We start from the raw sequence: 19,667 nt of genomic DNA, 5'->3' as shown, positions 1-19,667 counted from the left end.
CTGGGCTACAGAGTGAGTTCCAGTACAGGCTCCAAAGCTATACAGAGAAACCCTGTCTCGAGAAAAGAGAAAGGAAGGAAGGAAGGAAGGAAGGAAGGAAGGAAGGAAGGAAGGAAGGAAGGAAGAAAGTAAGAAAGGAAGAGAAAAAAGAAAAAGGGAATTAAAAGCCTGTGTCATCACCACCACCCCACCCTGCCCAGGTCATTCCCTCGTCTCTACAGTCTTACAATAAATAGAAGTAGAGTTTGTGCCTGGTGTAGTGGCACACAGTATTTATTAATCCTAGCTTAAACACAGTGGGCAGCCTGGGTGGTGGTGGTGCACACCTTCAATCCCAGCACTAAGGAGGCAGAGGCAGTTGGATCTCTGTGAGTTCTTGGCCAGCCTGGTCTACACAGCAAGTTCCAGGAGGGGCTTCAAAGCTACATGGAGAAACCATGTCTTGAAAAAAAAAAAAAAGCAGTGGGCAGATCTTCTTCCAGATTGACACCACCCAGGGGATCACATAGGAAAACCCGATTTCACACACACACTCACAAAAATGGGAATTTTGTTTATCCATAGCCCCTGTTTGGGTCTGAACTAGGTCCTACGCATATGACTTGTGGTTGTGTAGACTTTCTGGGACTCCCAACAATAGGAGGGGGTTGTCTCTGACTCTTGCCTGTGCACGGAACCCTTTTCCTCCTGCTGGTTGCCTCATCCAGGGGTGACAGGAGGGTTTGTGGCCAGTCTTACTGTGTTCTGTTAGGCCATGTTCTGGGGTATCCCTGGGAAGCCTGCTGTTTCTTCCCATTCTTCCTTTAATTGAAGGTGAACAGGGGAGGGGTTGATCTGAGGTAGAGGGGACAAGAGGGCAGGGACTGGGACAAATGGAGGGAGGGAAAATTGAGGTCTGGATGTAATGTATGACAGAAGAATAAAGGTTAGAGGATTGTATTACTTGTTTATAACAAGATCTTGTGTAGCCTAGCCTTGGACTCCTCATTCTCATGACTTTGCCTCTCCATTCTTAGGATTAGAAGTGTAGTCCAAAAAGCCTGGCTCTTTGAAACAAAACATTTAAAAGAATTATTTAAAAAAAAAAGTTTAGATTTTTAAAAAGTTTTTATTTTATTTGTATGAGTGTTTTGTCTGCGTGTATTTGTGTACAAGCCTGGTGCTTGCAGAGGTCAAAGAAGGCATCACATTCCTGAAAGTGAAGTTATAGATAATTGCTAGGGACTGGAGAGGTGGCTCAGAGTTTAAGAGCACTGGCTGCTTTTCAGGAGGTTCAATTCCCATCAACACATGGTGACTCACAACAATCTACAATGAGGTCTAGTGCCCTCTTCTGGCCGATAGGCATGCATGTAGGCAGGATACTGTAAACGTAATAAATAAATTTTAAAAAAATAATAATAAATGTTCGCTAGCCACCAAGTTACCTCAGGGAACCAAACATGGGACATCTGCATGAGAAACCATTATTCTTAAACACTGAATCATCTCCCCAGCCCCAACCTTTAAAAAATACGAATGGTTCCCCCAAACCCCCGGTTGCACACTGCTGGGGAACCAGTCCATATGTTATGTACGGTGATCGTCAGTGACATTGTTCTTCATTCCCCTTGTACTTAAAGGGGAACTCATACAATGTCCAGAGCCCTTGATGTCCTACAGATGGACGAGGACGTCCTCAAATTCCTTGTTGCACTTAGGTGGCACCAGCCTACACTTCCAGATGGAGCAGTTCATCTCCAAAAGGAAGACTGATGGTGTCTACAGGATAAATCTGAAGAGGACCCAGCAGAGGCTGTGGCTAGCAGCTTAAGCTACTGTTTCCACTGAGAACCCTGCTGCTGTCAGCATCTCCAGGAACACAGGACCAGAGAGGTCTGCTAAAGTTTGCTGCTGCCTCTGGAGCCACTCCAACTGCTGGCTGGGTCCCAGCCTGGCCCTTCACTGATGAGATGCCAGCAGCCTTCTGGGAGCCATGCTTCTGGGGGTGACTCATCCCAGGGCTGACCACCAGCCCCTCACAGAGGCATCTTCTTTTGTTTTGGTTTGGTTTGTTTTTTTGCAATTGTAATCATTTTTAAGTACATAATTCAGTGGCATGAATTACATTCAAGATATTAATTATACTCATGATATTAATTACATTTGTGGTATTCATTGATTACATTTGCAGTATTCATTCAATAACTATATTTATGATATTCATTAATTACATTAATTATATTGATTTATTACATTCATGATATCAAATCCTGACACTACTGTCCGTTTGTGGGGCTTTTCCATCACACTAAACAGAGATTCTGTACTTAGAACATCATTGCTCTATATTCCTTTCTTCTCAATCTTGAGATAACATCTATTCTTTGTCTCTATGAATTTGTATATTCTATGTATTTCATGTAATACAATTCTATAGTATTTGTCCTTTTTTAAAATGTAAAAACAGCCGGGCGTTGGTGGTGCACGCCTTTAATCCCAGCACTCGGGAGGCAGAACCAGGTGGAACTCTGTGAGTTCGAGGCCAGCCTGGGCTACCAAGTGAGTTCTAGGAAAGGTGCAAAGCTACACAGAGAAACCCTGTCTCGAAAAACCAAAAAAAAAAAAAAATGTAAAAACATTTTATGTATAACTGCAGGAGAAAATACACAGAAAGCTTGAACATAAAAACAGATTATAATTCAGATGTCCAGGGTTATTTGAAATTGGAAAATATTTTCTCTGTAGAAGACAGTAAAAATGATAGCATGTCCCAATAAGCCCTTTTAAGCCAAATAATAGCTGAATTATACATATAAGTGTCATTACATATAAATTATACATATGAATATTGATTAGCTCCTCACAGAGGCCTCTTATGTCAGCCTGCCCACCATTGTTCTGTGTAATACATCTCCTCATCCAGGCCATGTAGATACTACCATCCCATATAACAAGAGAGTTCCCTTGGTGGGTCTGATGGATTGCATGCTGGCCCAGGACGCTCTCTGCTTGCTTGGCAACATTTCCCATGAGCACCCACGGGAAGCTATGGCTGAACTCTTCTTCTACAGACACCAGGAGGAAATAAAGAAGGAAGAGGAGGCTGCTGCTGAGAGAAGGCTGTGACCAAGGACAGCTTTGGAGGGTCGGACCCAAGGCCAGTTCCACAGATAAAAACTTTTCTGCACTTATCACAGTTTCCTAGAAATGATAAAGATGAAAATACTTTTATTCCATTCCTGTCGTTCCATATGGTTTTGGTGAGGATCTGTGTCTCCAGAAGAAGGGGCCTGTGGGCAGGTAGAGGACCTTGGAATGAGGCAGGGTGGGATAAGAGATAAGGTTGCAATAGTAGACAGGATCATTCATTTACAGTTTCCCCTAATGCCTGCATCCAGCTCAAGGTGAGATACTTGATTTTATAACCTGCCTTTGTATTCTGGAAACTGAGCCATCAAAGTGCTACATTTCAAATCCTGGAGACATGCCACACTCCCTGGAGGCAGCCTTTAATCTGCTGAGGCAGAGGCAGGTGTATCTCTACATTCCAGCTCAGCCAGTCCTCCATAGTGAAGCATCTGGAAATACAGCTGAATATCTGATAGCATTGCCCTATTTCCTTGTATGTGGAAGGTGGAGTCCAGGGAGGAGAATATTCCACAAAGTTGTCCTCTGACCTCCAAACATACCCTATGGTATCCACACACGCGCAATAATATTAATAATTAAAGTTAAAGGATTGAGTGAGGGTTCAATGCTTTAGAGTATTTGTTGCTCTTACCAAGGAAGCAGAACACAAATGGTGGCTCACAACTACATGTACCTTTTGTTGCCATGGATTCAACATCTTTCATGTCCTGCACAGCAACAAGGACCTATGCATGTGCTGCACAGATGGACATGAAGACAAAACACGTATATACATAATGGAAGTTTTTTTTTTTGAGATAATACAATTTAGCCTTTAAAAAACTAAATTTAACTAAGGAAGACATCTGCTCCCAAAGCAATCCTCAGTGTCCAGGGGTCAGCATGGGGAAGGAGAGGGTGAGTGTTTGTGAGACAAGGGCAAGAAAGTGACCTACAAAATCAGACCTTGTTATCCATTCTATAAGGCTGACAGACTGACCAGAATTTCATGGTTAAGGAGAATTAGGTTGATACAGATGAAGAGCCAAATTAGATGAAGCTTTTTGAAAATTCTACCCCGGTCACACTAGCAAACTTAGCCTGAAAGGTTCCAAACATACGGGTCACCTGGCACCACCCGCTCTGAGGCAGCTGCACAGGCCAAGCATACCATGGCACACAGTAACCGGGAAGGGACAGGGGATGGCTATTTTTTTTTCCTTTGATTTTTTTGAGACAGGCTTTCTCTATGTAACAGATTCGATTGTCCTAGAACTCTCAGTAGACCAGAATGGCTTCTGATTCACAGAGATCCCTCTGCCTCTGCCTACCGAGTGCTGGTATTAAAGACATGTGACAACCTTGATTAATTCACTTTTATTTACCTGTACGTGTGTCTTTGAGTGACTATGTAAGCTTTTTATGTACCTCATGTGTGCTACATTGTTTTTTACAAGTTCTGAATTAATTTTAATTGGCAGAAATTAAGTCATTTGGTTTTTTTTATTTTTTAATTTTATAATTAATTTAATTATACATATCAGCCACAGATTCCCCCTAAACCCCAAACCCAACCCAACCCCTCCCCGTGCTATTTTTTAATTGCTTTCAAAAGCTATTTATGAACCACTAATCTGTGTCTGAACTCATGTAAGTTTGTCTGTCAAGTAAAACTTCAAATGTGGTCTACAGCCTGGAGTGTGCCACATGCATTTAATCTCAACACTGGAGACAGAGGCAGGGAGATAGCAGTCGATTAGGGGCCAGCCTGGTCTACATAGTGAATTCCTGGACAGCCAGAAACACATGGTGAGACCTCTCTCAAAATGAATGAAAGTGCCGTCCTAGACTCTCTCTACCTTCCTCCCAACAATCTAAAAGTTAAAAATATCAACAGACAGGAATGGAGGCCCAAGGAGAGATTTTTCCACATTGCTGTGACCTGCAATGTGGATGTCTGATGTTTCCACTCTTGGTTTTTTTGTTTGTTGTGTTTTTAACACCCTTTGTTCTGTAACTACTAAACCATCTTTTAGTGGCTTCCATGTTGAACATGTCCTTCATGCCATCTTGAATCTTGTTCCCAGGCCATGGTCACTCTTGTTTGGGTAAGAGGAAGGTGTTAGCCAGTGTTTGTAAGGCACACCTTTAATCACAGCCCTTGGGAGGCTGAAAGAGTTGGGTCTCTGTGGGTTCCAGGCCAGTCTGGTCTATAGTGAACTGCTGAACAGCCAGAGTTATCCAGTGCGTGAAACAATGTCAAAGAAAGAAAGAAAGAAAGAAAGAAAGAAAGAAAGAAAGAAAGAAAGAAAGAAAGAAAGAAAGAAAGAAAGAAAGAAAGAAAGAAAGAAAATAAAAAATTCTTTGTTGTTTTTTGAGAAGGAACCTTAAAGTCATACAGAGTCTCCTTCTCCTGCCTCAGCCAAAAATAAATACTTATTCCCTGTGAGATAAGAGCTATATTTCATCCCAACTCTTTTTTTTTCTTTTCTTTTCTTTTTTCTTTTTTTTTTTTTTTTTTTTCCTCTTGTGGAACTTCCTCTTTAGACTAGGCTGGCCACAAACTCAGATATCCTCCTTCCTCTACACCTCCTGCAAAAGGGGATTAAGCCAGGTGGGCCACGCCTTTAATCCCAACACTGGGAGGCAGAGGCAGGCATATTTCTGTGAGTTCGAGGCCAGCCTGGTCTACACAGCAAGTTCCAGGAGGGGCTTCAAAGCTACATGGAGAAACCATGTCTTGAAAAAAAAAAAAAAGCAGTGGGCAGATCTTCTTCCAGATTGACACCACCCAGGGGATCACATAGGAAAACCCGATTTCACACACACACTCACAAAAATGGGAATTTTGTTTATCCATAGCCCCTGTTTGGGTCTGAACTAGGTCCTACGCATATGACTTGTGGTTGTGTAGACTTTCTGGGACTCCCAACAATAGGAGGGGGTTGTCTCTGACTCTTGCCTGTGCACGGAACCCTTTTCCTCCTGCTGGTTGCCTCATCCAGAGGTGACAGGAGGGTTTGTGGCCAGTCTTACTGTGTCCTGTTAGGCCATGTTCTGGGGTATCCCTGGGAAGCCTGCTGTTTCTTCCCATTCTTCCTTTAATTGAAGGTGAACAGGGGAGGGGTTGATCTGAGGTAGAGGGGACAGGAGGGCAGGGACTGGGACAAATGGAGGGAGGGAAAATTGAGGTCTGGATGTAATGTATGACAGAAGAATAAAGGTTAGAGGATTGTATTACTTGTTTACAACAAGATCATGTGTAGCCTTGGACTCCTCATTCTCATGACTTTGCCTCTCCATTCTTAGGATTAGAAGTGTAGTCCAAAAAGCCTGGCTTTTGAAACAAAACATTTAAAAGAATTATTAAAAAAAAAGTTTAGATTTTTAAAAAGGTTTTATTTTATTTGTATGAGTGTTTTGTCTGCATGTATTTGTGTACAAGCCTGGTGCTTGCAGAGGTCAAAGAAGGCATCACATTCCTGAAAGTGAAGTTATAGATAATTGCTAGGGACTGGAGAGGTGGCTCAGAGTTTAAGAGCACTGGCTGCTTTTCAGGAGGTTCAATTCCCATCAACACATGGTGACTCACAACAATCTACAATGAGGTCTAGTGCCCTCTTCTGGCCGATAGGCATGCATGTAGGCAGGATACTGTAAACGTAATAAATAAATCTTAAAAAAATAATAATAAATGTTTGCTAGCCACCAAGTTACCTCAGGGAACCAAACATGGGACATCTGCATGAGAAACCATTATTCTTAAACACTGAACCATCTCCCCAGCCCCAACCTTTAAAAAATACGAATGGTTCCCCCAAACCCCCGGTTGCACACTGCTGGGGAACCAGTCCATATGTTATGTACGGTGATCGTCAGTGACATTGTTCTTCATTCCCCTTGTACTTAAAGGGGAACTCATACAATGTCCAGAGCCCTTGATGTCCTACAGATGGACGAGGACGTCCTCAAATTCCTTGTTGCACTTAGGTGGCACCAGCCTACACTTCCTGATGGAGCAGTTCATCTCCAAAAGGAAGACTGATGGTGTCTACAGGATAAATCTGAAGAGGACCCAGCAGAGGCTGTGGCTAGCAGCTTAAGCTACTGTTGCCACTGAGAACCCTGCTGCTGTCAGCATCTCCAGGAACACGGGACCAGAGAGGTCGGCTAAAGTATGCTGCTGCCTCTGGAGCCACTCCAACTGCTGGCTGGGTCCCAGCCTGGCCCTTCACTGATGAGATGCCAGCAGCCTTCTGGGAGCCATGCTTCTGGGGGTGACTCATCCCAGAGCTGACCACCAGCCCCTCACAGAGGCATCTTCTTTTGTTTTGTTTTGTTTTGTTTTTTTGCAATTGTAATCATTTTTAAGTTCATAATTCAGTGGCATAAATTACATTCAAGATATTAATTACACTCATGATATTAATTACATTTGTGGTATTCATTGATTACATTTGCAGTATTCATTCAATAACTATATTTATGATATTCATTAATTACATTAATTATATTGATTTATTACATTCATGATATCATGTCCTGACACTACTGTCCGTTTGTGGGGCTTTTCCATCACACTAAACAGAGATTCTGTACTTAGGACATCATTGCTCTATATTCCTTTCTTCTCAATCTTGAGATAACGTCTATTCTTTGTCTCTATGAATTTGTATATTCTATGTATTTCATGTAATACAATTCTATAGTATTTGTCCTTTTTTAAAATGTAAAAACAGCCGGGCGTTGGTGGTGCACGCCTTTAATCCCAGCACTCGGGAGGCAGAACCAGGTGGATCTCTGTGAGTTCGAGGCCAGCCTGAGCTACCAAGTGAATTCTAGGAAAGGCCAAAGCTACACAGAGAAACCCTGTCTCGAAAAACCAAAAAAAAAAAATGTAAAAACATTTTATGTATAACTGCAGGAGAAAATACACAGAAAGCTTGAACATAAAAACAGGTTATCATTCAGATGTCCAGGGTTATTTGAAATTGGAAAATATTTTCTCTGTAGAAGACAGTAAAAATGATAGCATGTCCCAATAAGCCCTTTTAAGCCAAATAATAGCTGAATTATACATATAAGTGTCATTACATATAAATTATACATATGAATATTGATTAGCTCCTCACAGAGGCCTCTTTCGTCAACCTGCCCACCATTGTTCTGTGTAATACATCTCCTCATCCAGGCCATGTAGATACTACCATCCCATATAACAAGAGAGTTCCCTTGGTGAGTCTGATGGATTGAATGCTGGCCCAGGAAGCTCTCTGCTTGCTTGGCATCATTTCCCATGAGCACCCACGGGAAGCTATGGCTGAACTCTTCTTCTACAGACACCAGGAGGAAATAAGGAAGGAAGAGGAGGCTGCTGCTGAGAGAAGGCTATGACCAAGGACAGCTTTGGAGGGTGGGACCCAAGGCCAGTTCCACAGATAAAAACTTTTCTGCACTTATCACAGTTTCCTAGAAATGATAAAGCTGAAAATACTTTTATTCCATTCCTGTCGTTCCATATGGTTTTGGGAGGATCTGTGTCTCCAGAAGAAGGGGCCTGTGGGCAGGTAGAGGACCTTGGAATGAGGCAGGGTGGGATAGGAGATAAGGTTCCAATAGTAGACAGGATCATTCATTTACAGTTTCCCCTAATGCCTGCATCCAGCTCAAGGTGAGATACTTGATTTTATACCCTGCCTTTGTATTCTGGAAACTGAGCCATCAAAGTGCTACATTTCAAATCCTGGAGACATGCCACACTCCCTGGAGGCAGCCTTTAATCTGCTGAGGCAGAGGCAGGTGTATCTCTACATTCCAGCTCAGCCAGTCCTCCATAGTGAAGCATCTGGAAATACAGCTGAATATCTGATGGCATTGCCCTATTTCCTTGTATGTGGGAGGTGGAGGCCAGGGAGGAGAATATTCCACAAAGTTGTCCTCTGACCTCCACGCATACCCTATGGTATCCACACACTGCAATAATATTAATAATTAAAGTTAAAGGAATGTGTGAGAGTTCAATGATTAAGAGTATTTGTTGCTCTTACAAAGGAAGCAGAACACAAATGGGGGCTCACAACTACATGTACCTTTTGTTGCCATGGATTCAACATCTTTCATGTCCTGCACAGGCAACAAGGACCTATGCATGTGCTACACAGATGGACATGAAGACAAAACACCAAAACACGTATATACATAATGGAAGTTGGTTTTTTTAAGATAATACAATTTAGCCTTTAAAAAACTAAATTTAACTAAGGAAGACATCTGCTCCCAGAGCAATCCTCAGTGTCCAGGGGTCAGCATGGGGAAGGAGAGGGTGAGTGTTTGTGAGACAAGGGCAAAAAAGTGACCTACAAAATCAGACCTTGTTATCCATTCTATAAGGCTGACAGACTGACCAGAATTTCATGGTTACGGAGAATTAGCTTGGTACAGATGAAGAGCCAAATTAGATGAAGCTTTTTGAAAATTCTACCCCGGTCACACTAGCAAACTTAGCCTGAAAGGTTCCAAACATACGGGTCACCTGGCACCACCCGCTCTGAGGCAGCTGCAGAGGCCAAGCATACCATGGCACACAGTAACCGGGAAGGGACAGGGGATGGCTATTTTTTTTTTCCTTTGATTTTTTTTGAGACAGGCTTTCTCTATGTAACAGATTCGATTGTCCTAGAACTCTCAGTAGACCAGAATGGCTTCTGGTTCACAGAGATCCCTCTGCCTCTGCCTACCGAGTGCTGGTATTAAAGACATGTGACAACCTTGATTAATTCACTTTTATTTACCTGTACGTGTGTCTTTGAGTGACTATGTAAGCTTTTTATGTACCTCATGTGTGCTACATTGTTTTTTACAAGTTCTGAATTAATTTTAATTGGCAGAAATTAAGTCATTTGGTTTTTTTTTAATTTTATAATTAATTTAATTATACATATCAGCCACAGATTCCCCCTAAACCCCCAAACCCAACCCCACCCCTCCCCGTTCTATTTTTTAATTGCTTTCAAAAGCTATTTATGAACCACTAATCTGTGTCTGAACTCATGTAAGTTTGTCTGTCAAGTAAAACTTCAAATGTGGTCTACAGCCTGGAGTGTGCCACATGCATTTAATCTCAACACTGGAGACAGAGGCAGGGAGATAGCAGTCGATTAGGGGCCAGCCTGGTCTACATAGTGAATTCCTGGACAGCCAGAAACACATGGTGAGACCTCTCTCAAAATGAAAGAAAGTGCCGTCCTAGACTCTCTCTACCTTCCTCCCAACAATCTAAAAGTTAAAAATATCAACAGACAGGAATGGAGGCCCAAGGAGAGATTTTTCCACATTGCTGTGACCTGCACGTCTGATGTTTCCACTCTTGGTTTTTTCTTTGTTGTGTTTTTAACACCCTTTGTTCTGTAACCACTAAACTATCTTTTAGTGGCTTCCATGTTGAACATGTCCTTCATGCCATCTTGATTCTTGTTCCCAGGCCATGGTCACTCTTGTTTGGCTCAAGAAGAAGCTGTTAGCCAGTGGTGGTGACACATCTTTAATTCCAGCACTTGGGAGGCTGAGAAAGTTGGATCTCTGTGAGTTGGAGACCAGCCTGGTCTATAGTGAACTGCTGAACAGCCAGAGCTATGCAGTGGGTAAAAAAAAGTCTCAAAAAGAAAAGAAAAAATTCTTTGTTGTTATTTGAGAATGAACCTTAAACTCATACAGTCTCCTTCCTCAGCCAAAAATAAATACTTATTCCCTGTGAGATAAGAGCTATATTTCATCCCAACTCTCTTTTCTTTTCTTTTCTTTTCTTTTTTTTTTTTTTTTTTTTTTTTGCTTCTTGTGGAACTTCCTCTTTAGACTAGGCTGGCCTCAAACTCAAATATCCTCCTTCCTCTACACCTCCTGCAAAAGGGGATTATGCTAGGTGGCCCACGCCTTTAATCCCAGCACTCCAGAGGCAGAGGCAGGCAGATCTCTGTGAGTTCAGGTCAGCCTGGGCTACAGAGTGAGTTCCAGTACAGGCTCCAAAGCTATACAGAGAAACCCTGTCTCGAGAAAAGAGAAAGGAAGGAAGGAAGGAAGGAAGGAAGGAAGGAAGGAAGGAAGGAAGGAAGGAAGGAAGGAAGAAGAAAGGAAGGAAGCAAGTAAGAAAGGAAGAGAAAAAAGAAAAAGGGAATTAAAAGCCTGTGTCATCACCACCACCCCACCCTGCCCAGGTCATTCCCTCGTCTCTACAGTCTTACAATAAATAGAAGTAGAGTTTGTGCCTGGTGTAGTGGCACACAGTATTTATTAATCCTAGCTTAAACACAGTGGGCAGCCTGGGTGGTGGTGGTGCACACCTTCAATCCCAGCACTAAGGAGGCAGAGGCAGTTGGATCTCTGTGAGTTCTTGGCCAGCCTGGTCTACACAGCAAGTTCCAGGAGGGGCTTCAAAGCTACATGGAGAAACCTTGTCTTGAAAAAAAAGCAGTGGGCAGATCTTCTTCCAGATTGACACCACCCAGGGGATCACATAGGAAAACCCGATTTCACACACACACTCACAAAAATGGGAATTTTGTTTGTTTATCCATAGCCCCTCTTAAGTCCTGAACTAGGTCCTATGCATGTAACTTATGGTTGTGTAGACTTTCTGGGACTCCCAACAATAGGAGGGGGTTGTCTCTGACTCTTGCCTGTGCACGGAACCCTTTTCCTCCTGCTGGGTTGCCTCATCCAGGGGTGACAGGAGGGTTTGTGGCCAGTCTTACTGTGTCCTGTTAGGCCATGTTCTGGGGTATCCCTGGGAAGCCTGCTGTTTCTTCCCATTCTTCCTTCCTTTGAAGGTGAACAGGGGAGGGGTTGATCTGAGGTAGAGGGGACAAGAGGGCAGGGACTGGGACAAATGGAGGGAGGGAAAATTGAGGTCTGGATGTAATGTATGACAGAAGAATAAAGGTTAGAGGATTGTATTACTTGTTTACAACAAGATCATGTGTAGCCTTGGACTCCTCATTCTCATGACTTTGCCTCTCCATTCTTAGGATTAGAAGTGTAGTCCAAAAAGCCTGGCTTTTGAAACAAAACATTTAAAAGAATTATTTAAAAAAAAGTTTAGATTTTTAAAAAGGTTTTATTTTATTTGTATGAGTGTTTTGTCTGCATGTATTTGTGTACAAGCCTGGTGCTTGCAGAGGTCAAAGAAGGCATCACATTCCTGAAAGTGAAGTTATAGATAATTGCTAGGGACTGGAGAGGTGGCTCAGAGTTTAAGAGCACTGGCTGCTTTTCAGGAGGTTCAATTCCCATCAACACATGGTGACTCACAACAATCTACAATGAGGTCTAGTGCCCTCTTCTGGCCGATAGGCATGCATGTAGGCAGGATACTGTAAACGTAATAAATAAATCTTAAAAAAATAATAATAAATGTTTGCTAGCCACCAAGTTACCTCAGGGAACCAAACATGGGACATCTGCATGAGAAACCATTATTCTTAAACACTGAACCATCTCCCCAGCCCCAACCTTTAAAAAATACGAATGGTTCCCCCAAACCCCCGGTTGCACACTGCTGGGGAACCAGTCCATATGTTATGTACGGTGATCGTCAGTGACATTGTTCTTCATTCCCCTTGTACTTAAAGGGGAACTCATACAATGTCCAGAGCCCTTGATGTCCTACAGATGGACGAGGACGTCCTCAAATTCCTTGCTGCACTTAGGTGGCACCAGCCTACACTTCCTGATGGAGCAGTTCATCTCCAAAAAGAAGACTGATGGTGTCTACATGATAAATCTGAAGAGGACCCAGCAGAGGCTGTGGCTAGCAGCTTAAGCTACTGTTGCCACTGAGAACCCTGCTGCTGTCAGCATCTCCAGGAACACGGGACCAGAGAGGTCTGCTAAAGTTTGCTGCTGCCTCTGGAGACACTCCAACTGCTGGCTGGGTCCCAGTCTGGACCTTCACTGATGAGATCCCAGCCGCCTTCTGGGAGCCATGCTCCTGGGGTGACTCATCCCAGGGCTGACCACCAGCCCCTCACAGAGACCTCTTCTTTTGTCCTCCCGAGTTCTGGGATTAAAGGCGTGCGCCACCACCGCCCGGCTTGTTTTGGTTTGGTTTGGTTTGGTTTTTTTGCAATTGTAATCATTTTTAAGTTCATAATTCAGTGGCATGAATTACATTCAAGATATTAATTACACTCATGATATTAATTACATTTGTGGTATTCATTGACACATTTGCAGTATTCATTCAATAACTATATGATATTCATTAATTACGTTAATTATATTGATTTATTACATTCATGACATCATGTCCTGACACTACTGTCCATTTGTGGGGCTTTTCCATCACACTAAACAGAGAATCTATACTTAGGAAATCATTGCTCTATATTCCTTTCTTCTCAATCTTGAGATTACATCTAATCTCCCTGTCTCTATGAATTTGTATATTCTATATATTTCATGTAATACAACTCTATAGTTTTTGTCCTTCTTTAAATGTAAAAATATTTTATGTATAACTGCAGGAGAAAATACACAGAAAGCTTGAACATAAAAACAGGTTATCATTCAGATGTCCAGGGTTATTTGAAATTGGAAAATATTTTCTCTGTAGAAGATAGTAAAACTGATAGTATGTCCCAATAAGCCCTTTTAAGCCAAATAATAGCTGCATTATACATATAAATGTTATTACTTATAAACTACACATATAAATATTGATTAGCTCCTCACAGAGGCCACTTATGTCAACCTGCCCACCATTGTCCAGTGTAACACATCTCCTCATCCAGGCCATGTAGATATTTCCATCCCATATAACAAGAGAGTTCCCTTGGTGGGTCTGATGGATTGAATGCTGGCCCAGGAAGCTCTCTGCTTGCTTGGCACCATTTCCCATGAGCACCCACGGGAAGCTATGGCTGAACTCTTCTTCTACAGACACCAGGAGGAAATAAAGAAGGAAGAGGAGGCTGCTGCTGAGAGAAGGCTGTGACCAAGGACAGCTTTGGAGGGTGGGACCCAAGGCCAGTTCCACAGATAAAAACTTTTCTGCACTTATCACAGTTTCCTAGAAATGATAAAGCTGAAAATACTTTTATTCCATTCCTGTCGCTCCATATGGTTTTGGTGAGGATCTGTGTCTCCAGAAGAAGGGGCCTGTGGGCAGGTAGAGGACCTTGGAATGAGGCAGGGTGGGATAGGAGATAAGGTTCCAATAGTAGACAGGATCATTCATTTACAGTTTCCCCTAATGCCTGCATCCAGCTCAAGGTGAGATACTTGATTTTATACCCTGCCTTTGTATTCTGGAAACTGAGCCATCAAAGTGCTACATTTCAAATCCTGGAGACATGCCACACTCCCTGGAGGCAGCCTTTAATCTGCTGAGGCAGAGGCAGGTGTATCTCTACATTCCAGCTCAGCCAGGACTCCATAGTGAACCATCTGGAAATACAGCTGATTATCTGATGGCATTGCCCTATTTCCTTGTATGTGGAAGGTGGAGTCCAGGGAGGAGAATATTCCACAAAGTTGTCCTCTGACCTCCACGTATACGCTGTGGTATCCACACACAATATTAATAATTAAAGTTAAAGGATTGCGTGAGGGTTCCATGCTTAAGAGTATTTGTTGCTCTTACAAAGGAAGCTGAACACAAATGGTGGCTCACAACTACATGTACCTTTTGTTGCAATGGATTCATCATCTTTCATGTCCTGCACAGGCAACAAGGACCTATGCATGTGCTACACAGATGGACATGAAGACAAAACACATATATACATAATGGAAGTTGGTTTTTTTAAGCTAATACAATTTAGCCTTTAAAAACCTAAATTTAACTAAAGAAGACCTCTGCTCCCAAAGCAATCCTCAGTGTCCAAGGGTCAGCATGGGGAAGGAGAGGGTGAGTGTTTGTGAGACAAGGGCAAGAAAGTGACCTACAAAATCAGACCTTGTTATCCATTCTATAAGGCAGAGAGACTGACCAGAATTTCATGGTTACGGAGAATTAGGTTGATAGAGATGAAGAGCCAAATTAGATGAAGCTTTTTGAAAAGTCTACCCCGGTCACACTAGCAAACTTAGCCTGAAAGGTTCCAAACATACGGGTAACCTGGCACCACCCGCTCTGAGGCAGCTGCACAGGCCAAGCATACCATGGCACACAGTAACAGGAAGGGACAGGGGATTGCTATTTTTTTTTTCCTTTGATTTTTTTTGAGACAGGCTTTCTCTATGTAACAGATTCAGATGTTCTAGAACTCTCAGTAGACCAGAATGGCTTCTGATTCACAGAGATCCCTCTGCCTCTGCCTACCGAGTGCTAGTATTAAAGACATGTGACAACCTTGATTAATTCACTTTTATTTACCTGTATGTGTGTGTTTGAGTGACTGTGTAAGCTTTTACATACCTCATGTGTGCTACTTTGTTTTTTACAAGTTCTGAATTAATTTTAATTGGCAGAAATTAAGTCATTTGTATTTTTTTATTTTTTTAAATTTTATAATTAATTTAATTTTACATATCAGCCATAGATTCCCCCCAAACGCCCCCACCCCTTTTTGTGCTGTTTTTTAATTGCTTTCAAAAGCTATTTATGAACCACTAATCTGTGTCTGAACTCATGTAAGTTTGTCTGTCAAGTAAAACTTCAAATGTGGTCTACAGCCTGGAGTGTGCCACATGCATTTAATCTCAACACTGGAGACAGAGGCAGGGAGATAGCAGTCAGTCGATTAGGGGCCAGCCTGGTCTACATAGCGAGTTCCTGGACAGCCAGAAACACATGGTCAGACCCTCTCTCAAAATGAATGAAAGTGCCATCCTAGACTCTCTCTACCTTCCTCCCAACAATCTAAAAGTTAAAAGTATCAACAGACAGGAATTGAGATTTTTCCACTTTGCTGTGACCTGCACGTCTGATGTTTCCACTCTTGGATTTTGTTTGTTGTGTTTTTAACACCCTTTGTTCTGTAACCACTAAACCATCTTTTAGTGGCGTCCATGTTTAACATGACCTTCATGCCATCTTGATTCTTGTTCCCAGGACATGGCCACTCTTGTTTGGGTAAGAGGAAGGTGTTAGCCAGTGATGGTAAGGCACATCTTTGTTTTTTTGTTTTTTTGGTTTTTTTTTTTTTTTTTGGTTTTTCGAGACAGGGTTTCTCTGTGTAGCTTTGCACCTTTCCTGGGACTCACTTGGTAGCCCAGGCTGGCCTCGAACTCACAGAGATCCGCCTGGCTCTGCCTCCCAAGTGCTGGATTAAAGGCGTGCGCCACCACCGCCCTAGGGAGGCTGAAAGAGTTGGGTCTCTGTGGGTTCCAGGCCAGCCTGGTCTATACAGTAAACTACTGAACAGCTGAGCTATCCAGTGCGTGAAACAATGTCTCAAAAAAAAGAAAGAAAGAAAGAAAGAAAGAAAGAAAGAAAGAAAGAAAGAAAGAAAGAAAGAAGGAAAGAAAAAAATCTATGTTGTTTTTTGAGAATGAATCTTAAAGTCATACAGAGTCTCCTTCTCCTGCCTCAGCCAAAAATAAATACTTATTCCCTGTGAGATAAGAGCTATATTTCATCCCAACTCTCTTTTTTTTTTTTTCCCTCTTGTGTAACTTCCTCTTTAGACTAGGCTGGCCTCAAACTCAGATATCCTTTTTCCTCTAGACCTCCTGCAAAAGGGGATTAAGCCAGGTGGCTCACGCCTTTAATTCTAGCACTCAGGAGGCAAAGGCCTTGGCCAGCCTGGTCTACGCAGCAAGTTCCAAAAGGGGCTTCAAAGCTACATGGAGAAACTCTGTCTTGAAAAAAAAAGCAGTGGGCAGATCTTCTTCCAGATTGACACCACCCAGGGTATCACATAGGAAAACCCGATTTCACACACACACACTCACAAATAGGAATTTTGTTTGTTTATCCATAGCCCCTGTTTGGGTCTGAACTAGGTCCTATGCATGTAACTTATGGTTGTGTAGACTTTCTGGGACTCCCAACAATAGGAGGGGGTTGTCTCTGACTCTTGCCTGTGCACGGAACCCTTTTCCTCCTGCTGGTTGCCTCATCCAGGGGTGACAGGAGGGTTTGTGGCCAGTCTTACTGTGTCCTGTTAGGCCATGTTCTGGGGTATCCCTGGGAAGCCTGCTGTTTCTTCCCATTCTTCCTTTAATTGAAGGTGAACAGGGGAGGGGTTGATCTGAGGTAGAGGGGACAGGAGGGCAGGGACTGGGACAAGTGGAGGGAGGGAAAATTGAGGTCTGGATGTAATGTATGACAGAAAAATAAAGGTTAGAGGATTGTATTACTTGTTTACAACAAGATCTTGTGTAGCCTAGCCTTGAACTCCTCATTCTCATGACTTTGCCTCTCCATTCTTAGGATTAGAAGTGTAGTCCAAAAAGCCTGGCTCTTGAAACAAAACATTTAAAACAATTATTTAAATAAAAAAGTTTAGATTTTTAAAAAGGTTTTATTTTATTTGTATGAGTGTTTTGTCTGCGTGTATTTGTGTACAAGCCTGGTGCTTGCAGAGGTCAAAGAAGGCATCACATTCCTGAAAGTGAAGTTATAGATAATTGCTAGGGACTGGAGAGGTGGCTCAGAGTTTAAGAGCACTGGCTGCTTTTCAGGAGGTTCAATTCCCATCAACACATGGTGACTCACAACAATCTACAATGATCTAGTGCCCTCTTCTGGCCGATAGGCATACATGTAGGCAGGATACTGTATACGTAATAAATAAATCTTTTAAAAATAATAATAATAAATGTTTGCTAGCCACCAAGTTGCCTCAGGGAACCAAACATGGGACATCTGCATGAGAAACCATTATTCTTAAACACTGAATCATCTCCCCAGTCACCCCCAACCTTTAAAAAATACGAATGGTCTTCCCGAGTGGCTGGTCCCCAGGGATGGGGTTGGGGGCAAGTTAGGGGACTCACCTGTGCTTCAGAAGGGAAGTCCGGGGCAAGATGGGAGCTGGGAGCTGGGGGCCGGCCTCTAAGTCTCAGGAAGAGGCTTGGGGCTCAGGCGGATGAGGGTGGGGGCAGGGCGTGGAGACTGCAGGGTCTGCCAGGGGTCTTGGAGAAGGGGATCCTTCCCGGTGGGGCTAGAAGGGAACCTGCCCGGTGACCAGAACCTGGGCCCAAGTTGGGCAGGTCTTCCCTGGAGTGGCTGGTGCCCAGGGATGGGGTCGGGGGCAAGCTAGGGCACTCACCTGTGCTTCAGAAGGGAAGTCAGGGGCAAGATGGGAGCTGGGGGCCGGCTTCTAAGTCTCAGGAAGAGGCTTGGGGCTCAGGCGGATGGGCGTGGGGGCAGGGCGTGGAGACTGCAGGGTCTGCCAGGGGTCTTGGAGAAGGAGATCCTTCCTGGTGGGGCTAGAAGGGAACCTGCCCGGTGACCAGAACCTGGGGCCAAGTTGGGCAGATCTTCCCCAGAGTGGCTGGTGCCCAGGGATGGGGTCGGGGGCAAGCTAGGGCACTCACCTGTGCTTCAGAAGGGAAGTCAGGGGCAAGATGGGAGCTGGGGGCCGGCCTCTAAGTCTCAGGAAGAGGCTTGGGGTTCAGGCGGATGGGGGTGGGGGCAGGGCGTGGAGACTGCAGGGTCTGCCAGGGGTCTTGGAGAAGGGGATCCTTCCCGGTGGGGCTAGAAGGGAACCTGCCCAGTGACCAGAACCTGGGGCCGGGAACTTGGCCCCAGGTTCTGGCCCCCGACCCCATCCCTGGGCACCAGCCACTCCGGGGAAGACCTGCCCAACTTGGCCCCAGGTTCTGGTCACCGGGCAGGTTCCCTTCTAGCCCCACCAGGAAGGATCTCCTTCTCCAAGACCCCTGGCAGACCCTGCAGTCTCCACGCCCTGCCCCCATGCCCATCCGCCTGAGCCCCAAGCCTCTTCCTGAGACTTAGAGGCTGGCCCCCAGCTCCCATCTTGCCCCGGATTTCCCATCTGGAGGAGAGAGAGAGAGAGAGAGAGAGAGAGAGAGAGAGAGAGAGAGGAGAGCACCCATCCTCTCCCGGACTTCCCTTCTGAACAAGAGCTCCCATCCTGCCCCGGACTTCCAATTTGGACAAGAGAGCTCCCATCTGGACAAGAGAGAGAGACTTCCTGAATCTGTCAGCTCTGTCTGAACCAAGTGTGCGGATAAGGCCAAGAACGAACCACAAGGAGATGGGCAGACGTCAAGGCAGAAACACATACAACAAAATGAATAGCAATACACCATCACCAGGCCCTAGCCCTCCTCCAACACCTAGACCTGAACATCAGAAATTGGAAGAAGCAGAAGAAAATAGCCTTATGAATGTCATCATGAAGAAGCTAGAGGCTCGTGTAGAGGAAAAGACAAAAAAATGTGAAGAACGCTGTAAACAACTAGAGGAAAGGGCAAACAAATTAGAAGAAGTCAAAAAAGTACTGGAAGAGAACAATAAAATACTGAAAGAAAATCAAGAAAAATCAATGAAACAAATGAAGGAAACAGTCCAAGACCTGAAAAGGGAAATAGAAAAAATGAAGAAGACACAAACAGAGGGAATGCTGGAAATAGAAAATCTGAGAAAA

General features: G+C 43.7%; 3 pseudogenes; all 3 read left to right on the top strand.

The window, feature by feature from the left end:
• The first annotated feature begins 1,635 nt into the window (after window positions 1–1,635).
• Window positions 1,636–3,886, top strand: LOC131903253 (small ribosomal subunit protein uS2B-like; annotated as a pseudogene).
• Window positions 3,887–7,036: 3,150 nt separating this feature from the next.
• Window positions 7,037–11,937, top strand: LOC131903237 (small ribosomal subunit protein uS2B-like; annotated as a pseudogene).
• Window positions 11,938–12,747: 810 nt separating this feature from the next.
• LOC131903221 (small ribosomal subunit protein uS2B-like) lies at window positions 12,748–16,796 on the top strand (annotated as a pseudogene).
• The last annotated feature ends 2,871 nt before the right edge of the window (window positions 16,797–19,667 follow it).

Source organism: Peromyscus eremicus, chromosome 1, assembly GCF_949786415.1.
Source record: "Peromyscus eremicus chromosome 1, PerEre_H2_v1, whole genome shotgun sequence".
Taxonomy (NCBI): Eukaryota; Metazoa; Chordata; class Mammalia; order Rodentia; family Cricetidae; genus Peromyscus; species Peromyscus eremicus.
The sequence above is the reverse complement of the archived record's forward strand: the minus strand, read 5'-3'. Positions and strand labels throughout refer to the sequence as shown.